This window comes from Triturus cristatus, chromosome 12 (genome assembly GCF_964204655.1).
Source record: "Triturus cristatus chromosome 12, aTriCri1.1, whole genome shotgun sequence".
In the NCBI taxonomy this organism is placed as follows: Eukaryota; Metazoa; Chordata; class Amphibia; order Caudata; family Salamandridae; genus Triturus; species Triturus cristatus.
In genome coordinates this window covers 72,900,860-72,908,394 of record NC_140595.1, presented here as the reverse complement: position 1 = coordinate 72,908,394, position 7,535 = coordinate 72,900,860, and positions in this window count along the sequence as shown.

Sequence of the window (7,535 nt, the reverse complement as noted above, 5' to 3'; positions counted from 1 at the left end):
GTGAGCTTTATATTTTAAACTATCTGACAAATACAAATGGAAGATGGTGTACAGTGTGAACTCTGATAAATGCAATCGGAAGAGGCTTAAATCATATGTACCTTTCTTGTTCTGTCTTCGGGAAATGCTTGATATCCAGAGACAGAGATTTAAGGTTCATGTAATGTATATTTTGAGTCTGCCTAGATCTTTGATAGCTCGCTGTAGGCGGAGCTCACATGTACATGTTTACTTAGTTTCATGTTAAAGCCAACGGGTTTGCTTAATTGACTATTAGATGTGGTGAAAAATGCTGCAGTCCTCTCACTTTATATTTTGAACGACTTGACAAAGCTGGTAGCCTTTACTTGTTTGATAGAAAAAAGGCTCATGTTTTCCAATAAGCCGAATTGCAATTTTTAAGTATTAAAGCCTGCTCGTGAGCACATTGTCACATAACTGGTGGGGACATTGTCGACATCACTAAGTTAGCATGAGCCCCGCAGCCATTATGCTGCTTTGCACACGTTACTAAACAGCTTCATTTTTGTAAACAACTCTGTGCCTTTCACATCAGAACTCTCTGCTGTGTTTGTTTTCTGCCTTTTCCTGGAGTTTAGAACATTATGTGCAAGGTCGATAAACAATGCGCCTTGTTATTTTGTTCTGGTCAGGCCTTAGCACCTAGACACAACATACCGATGCAGCTGTTACATGGGACAATGTACTTTGGTCTTATGGGAATACACTCATAGGTGGGACACACTTGGAGAGCGACCTTTCCAGGGAGAGGGGCGCTACAGCACCTATGATGTAGAACTATCATCTATAGTCTAAGGTATGGGGTCTGCAGACAAAGGCCAGAGATCAGGTTAGGCTTTGTTGTCATTTCATTATGGCATCTCCCTTCATGATAGATGGACTACCTGCTATGCTGACTGTATTTGTACTATGCATTTTCCTGCTGGTTGTGGCACGTATACTGCATGTTAGGGCACGTTAGTTAAAATAAATATTTTAAACTGTTTTGTGGCTGTCAGATTTTATTGTGAACAGGTACAAGAGTGTGAGTGAAAGGGTGTGTCTTGTTATCGCGATTCCTGAGAGATCTGAGAGTGTTGTGTTCTGGGGTGTCTAATCACTTGTTTCTCTGTGAGTGAGTAGGAGGGCCAGTGAGACACTATACCTAGTCGGTCCTGGGCTTATGGGTACTCAGGTGGTCGGATGACTCAGTCCCCACTCACCAAGGCCCCATAATCCTATGCATAGTTCTGTTCTTGGGCAGAATCCCTGCAACAACACGGTATCTCACAGGTAATGGCAGCAGGTTGCATTTGCAGGGGGAGTTGTCCCATGTGATACTCCTTTAGGGTACGTGGTTTGCACCCTGACTAGTCTGTTTAGGCCTCTAAGGAGCGGTCCCAACCTGTAATTCCACCAGAAATCTTTTAAATATTCCTTACTGAGAGAATCGTATCTAATTGTGTGTCAATTAAAGTACTTTTCCTTTCCAAAGAAGCAGCTGTGGTTGGTCATTTATTGGTTGTCTTTTATTGTTGTGTTTTGCTGAGCACTGACTTTCTAGCCCACAACACTTCCCTAAGTCAGGCTTGGACTGTTCTGCCTCTGTATCCTGAGGCGGGGTTTACATTGTGAACTCTTTGACAAATGCAAGAGGAAAGAGTTTTACTTTGAGCTCTTTGTGACAACTACAAAAGATGAGCTTCCCGTTGTGAACTCCTCAATGAGGGTTAAACTCGGATTAAAAGACCTGAAAAAGAGCTCTGGCTCAGGTTGTGAGAGTACCGATTTCAATATAATTATGTTTATTATTTAGATTTCTGTAAATTAAAGCACTTTTTCCTTTAAAAAATGAAAACAAAAGTTATTTACTTCAGATTTATTGTTCACTTTGTAGATTTTTTTAAAACTTTTATTGAACCCTTTTTGTTCCCTTAATTTGTTAATTTGCATTTATTTTATACCTGTGCTGTTGGTATTGTATTTCTGATACAGCAACGTGGTAGTGAAACTGCCTTTCACCTGAAAATTCAAGAATATCTTGCTTCATCTACATGAACACTAACTTTTGGAAGATGAATGCAGACAAAACTGAAATGTTGGTGATGGGGATTGATCTGTAGACCTGGGCCACTGTTTGCTAGTCACTGGCTCTTCGCCCACCCTCAGCCCAGTGCTTAATTTGAGCCGGTGCTTTCCGGGACTCAGCACCGACACTTAATTGGTTTCCGGTGCTCGTCACCCAACTGTTCTAAGTATGGTGTTGACAGTCTACCACATTGTGGCGCTGCTTATCTAATTTAGAGATGAGCAGAACAACTCTTGTTTAGGAATACAATATAAATTACAATAGTGCTAATACCTACCTCCCCAGCCATTCCTTCAGCTTTGGGGACCTGGAATAATGTGAACTGTCACATTTACATGCGAGAGAGATGGTTAGTAGTTGTTTTGGTAACGATGACAAGGACGATGTATGGTGCAAGCCTCAGTGGCCTCCTGGTCGGAGCCCTGGCACTTAATATTTTACAAATTAAGCACTGCCTCAGCCGCTGCAACTGTGACCAAAAATGTTGGTATTACTATCAATGTCGGTCAAGAACAGTCTTGTAAATCTTGATCAACTTTCGAGAGTTTAAGACAAATCCTTCCTGACCTCTGCTTTGAAGGAGAGGGTGGAGATGTAGGCCGCCATCTGATCCTGTTTTGGCTATAGGAATGCAGTCTTGCTTGGCCTACCTAAATATCTTTATCTGTTGCCTTGAGATTGTGCCGAATGCAGCTACTATATCGATTACTTAATTTACTTCAGTGTACACTGTTAATTCACAATTGGCTTTCCTCTGCAGGTAAACAGTGAGTAAATGCATCTTTTATCGTAAACTTTGTGGAGTGCAGAAGGCACCTGCTGGCACTCACCCTGAGTAGCTCAGCTCTCGGCTACAGCATAACATACCCTTTCCCCTGCTTCATTCCTCTTCTCATGCACTCTTAGTTGTCCCTCTGTTGCATCACACCAGAGCAGGCAGATGCTCTTTCTTGGTTCTCGCTCCTATTTCGTGTTCACCAGATGTAAAATTCTCTACCCATGTGAGTGCAGGGTGAGCTGTGTGCCTGTGAGAGTGCACACTGCAGCACATGAGAGCCTGACCTTTTGCACTGCCAATGTTTGTTTTGTTTCCTTCTTAAGACTGTAAAATCCCCAATTATGTCCTTTCTTTCAAATCCTTGAACTTGGTTCAGCAACAAAAGGACTTCCTTCTTTTCATGAAGAAAACCCATATTGGCTGGCCTTTAGCAGGCAAACCACATCTGCGTGTTAAGGAACAGCTCCTCAGTGGAATACTCCTCACTCAATGGATCACTGTAGTAGCTACTCTTAGGATCTTCTACGTGGCTTGATGTTTCACGTGTTCCTTCTCTCCCACTATAACGCTTTAAGTGTCAGGACTCAAGACAGGATAAGAGAGCTGCTCTGGTCACTCACACATGATAACAAAATGCCTCCCACAGAGACCCCACTGCAGAGAGTTCCTTTCAACCAAGCGTTCCCTCACAGTGCAGCGTGCATGGTATCCCAAAAACTCACTGGTCACTAAAGGCCAGATAGGTTTTCAGGATGACAACTATGCAAATAATCACTCCAAAATTGCATTCGCTGGGCCTAATGCAAACTCATTGTAGATGTCTTGAAAATCTGACTCCATTTTCACCTTTTATGGACCCAGGTGCTCAGCCCTAATAACAACTAATAGCCGCAGCAATCTAAATGGTAATGTAGGATTTTAAAAATCATAGAAAGTAGAACACGCAGTTCTTTCTTGGTGCCATTGGTTGCAGGTGGTGGGCACTAGTTTCATTTAGGGAGAACTTGGGCTGGTTTTCTTCATTGGTCTTTGACCAGAGCAAAAGAGAGAGAAAGTCACAAAATGAAGAAAGAAGGATGAGAACAGTGACAGATGGAGATAATACATAAGAAAAAGAGCCTACAAGAGTGAAACAAAGAAAAAGAAGCCAACTCCAACAACTCCAAAGAACTCTTCAGCATCATCCAGGAATTCACCAAGCCCCCCAGCGAAACCACAGACATCACGCCATCCCAGAATCTCTGCAACAAGCTCGGCTCTGCCTCCACCTGAAAATCAAGGGTCTCTACGACAACTTCAACGACCAGACACCCGACTCCGAAACCATCTCCATCTCCAGCAACACCAGCCTGCCCACCATCTCCTCCTGGACCCCAGCCAACACCGAAGACACCACTTCGACCATAAAAGGCATCCACTCAGGGGCCCCCACGGACATCTTCCACAGAGCCGCCATCTCTCCAGAATTACGACACACCATCAACGCCACCTTCAAGACCGGCATCTATCCCAACAACTGGAAACGCGCAGAAGTCAGACTCCTGCTCAAGAAGCCCACAGCAGATCCCACGGATCTCAAGAACTATCGTGCCATCTCCCTCCTCTCCCTTACCAAAGTCACTGAGAAAACCGTTAATGCATAACTGACAAAATTAATCGAAGAAAACTCCATCCTCGACCCCTCCCAATCCGGATTCTGCAACAATCACAGCACCGAGACCGCCTTACTCGCCTCCACAGACGACATCCGCACCCTCCTTGACCAATGACACACCATGGCCCTGATCCTACTCTACCTCTCTGCAGCATTCAACACTGTCTCCCACCGCACACTCACCACCAGACTCCACGACGCCGGCATACAAGGAACCGCCCTCGACTGGATCCGCTCGTTCCTCACAGGCAGAACACAAAGAATCAGACTACCACCCTTCCTCTTCGAACCCACGGAAATCAACTGCGGAGTACCCCAAGGTTTGTCGCTCAGCCCCATGCCCTTCAACCTCTGCATGGCCCCCCTTGCCGCCATCGCCAGACAGCATGGACTCAGCATAGTATCCTACACCGATGATACCCAGCTCATCCTCTCCTTCACCAAGGACCCCATCACCACCAGAATCAACTTCCAGGAAGGAATGAAGGATGTAGCTTCGTGGAAGAGTAGCAGCTGCCTAAGGCTCAACTCTGAGAAGAAGGAGGTCCTCGTCCTCGGACCCTCCCCATCTGCATGGGACAACACCTGGTGGCCCACCGCCCTCGGCAGCCCTCCCACCCCCACGGACCATAGCCGGAACCTCGGCATCGTACTCGACTCCTCCCTCTCCATGACCCGACAGGTCAATGCCATCACCTGCAGCTGCTTCAACATCCTCCTCATCCTCCGGAAGACCTTCAAATGGATCCCCTCCGAATCAAGAAGGACTGTCACCCACGCACTCATAACGAGCAGACTCGACTAGGGATACGCCCTCTACTCTGGGATCAACAAGTCTCTGCTCCGCAAGCTCCAGACCATACAGAACACCGCAGCCAGACTCGTACTCGACATCCCCCGACACGAACACATCACCCAACACTTACGAAACCTCCACTGGCTCCCCGTTGAGAAGAGAGTTACTTTCAAGATACTCACCCACGCCTACAAATGCCTTCACAACACCGGACCCCGATACCTCCGATACCTCCGATCCGCTGACCTCGCTGAAACCCCACGCATGCACAGAGCAAGAAAAAGGTGGAAAAACCTTCTCCTACATCGCGGCCAAGACCTGGAACGAGCTCCCAATCGACATCAGATGCGCCCCTTCCCTGAACATCTTCAGGAAGATGCTCAAGACCTTGCTCTTCGACTGAACGGAGCTGCTACCCCCCTACTCCCCAGCACCTTGAGACCCTCACGGGGAGTAGTGTGCTCACAATTCCCTGATTGATTGATTGAGATTGAAGGAAGAAAGAGGCATGAGGGGGGACTAAGATTAGGCAGCTTTGGTATTCAGCAAACTCATTCTTCTACAGTGCCAGCCTAAAGAAAAACTGAGGACCAAAGCCCTTTTTTTTAAACAAACTAAGCTTTGAGAATATAGTAGTGTTTGTTGGACCAATCTCTTTCCGCTTTTGGGTGTAAGTGTAGAAAGGAGACAACTCTTAAGGGAAGAGCGGCAATGGCCTGCCATGAAAGCTTGGGCGTTAATGTGAATAGAGAGGAAGGTTTTGTTGTGAGATATAAGTAAATAAAAAGCAACATTTGGTTTATGAAAATGTGTAAGGTTTTTCTTATTGTTGTTCTTCATCTGACAGGGGTAAAAGCCAGATACATGCAAAGTTTTCAGGACATTTATACTGGATGCACTTATAGAAAACATGATGCAAGTCATATATATAGGTGGGGGATAGCCTGAAAATGTGACTTAGAGTTGACCCTTCTGGGCCTAGGATGGAAACCCTGGTGATACAGAAAGAGTGCCAACGCGTGGTTGTGCCAATCTGGTTCCAATTTTGTATACATTAAATGAATCTCTCTATCCACATGCCTCATTCTTCTTTAAGGTGGGTTTGTAGGCTACAGAATGACAAATCCGTCCAGGGAGTCAGGAACATTTGGATTTTAGAGGAGTCCTGTGGAAGTTTGTCAGATATATCTTGCTCGCCGGTGGGGGAAGGGCAGAGCCTTTTAATGTATGGGCAAAATGAGAAACTGCCCAGGGCCCCCTCCTTCCAAAGGGCTCCTGGTAAAGCGAGGGCTCTCTCCATCTCTTTCTCTCAGCATCTCTCCCTCTCTATCCTTGGCTCTATCTCTACATATCTCTACGGTATTACATTACACCTTTCTGACTATCTCTTTCTTGCTACACCTGTCTCTTACTATGTAAATTCTCTCTCTATCCCTATCGTATCCTGCATCTTTTCAACTCTCTCTTTACTTCTTTGTCTACCTCCCTCTAATTTACTGGCTACCTAACATCTCTCTGTCTACCTTGCATCTCTCTTTACCTTACCCCTCTCTACTCTGTGTGTCTCAGTGTAATAATATGCAGTAGTTTCTCATTGTAATAATATGCAGTAGTCTCTCATTGTAATAATATGCAGTAGTCTCTCAGTGTAATAATATGCAGTAGTTTCTCATTGTAATAATATGCAGTAGTCTCTCATTGTAATAATATGCAGTAGTCTCTCAGTGTAATAATATGCAGTAGTTTCTCATTGTAATAATATGCAGTAGTCTCTCATTGTAATAATATGCAGTAGTCTCTCAGTGTAATAATATTCAGTAGTCTCTTAATGTAATAATATGCAGTAGCCTCTCATTGTAATAATATGCACTAGTCTCTCAGTGTAATAATAAGCAGTACCAAATAGAGCATGCTTTACTCCACCACCATTCCACCATTCCACCAAGTCTCCTTTACCATACCTTTCCTACATTTGGAGGAAGAGGCACGTCAGAAACTAAATTCCATGTAAGGTATTGCTGTTAGGGTGACCAACTGGCATGGGTGCAAATTCAGGACGGTAAGTGTAAAAATTCAGGACAAAGGGTCAAAATTCAGGACAGAAATTCAGGACAGAAGGTCAAAATTCAGGACAAAACTTCAGCACAAAAGGTAAGTTTTACAGATACATCAGAGGTAGTTGCGTGATAGCATAAAAGTAACTAAATAGACAACCACT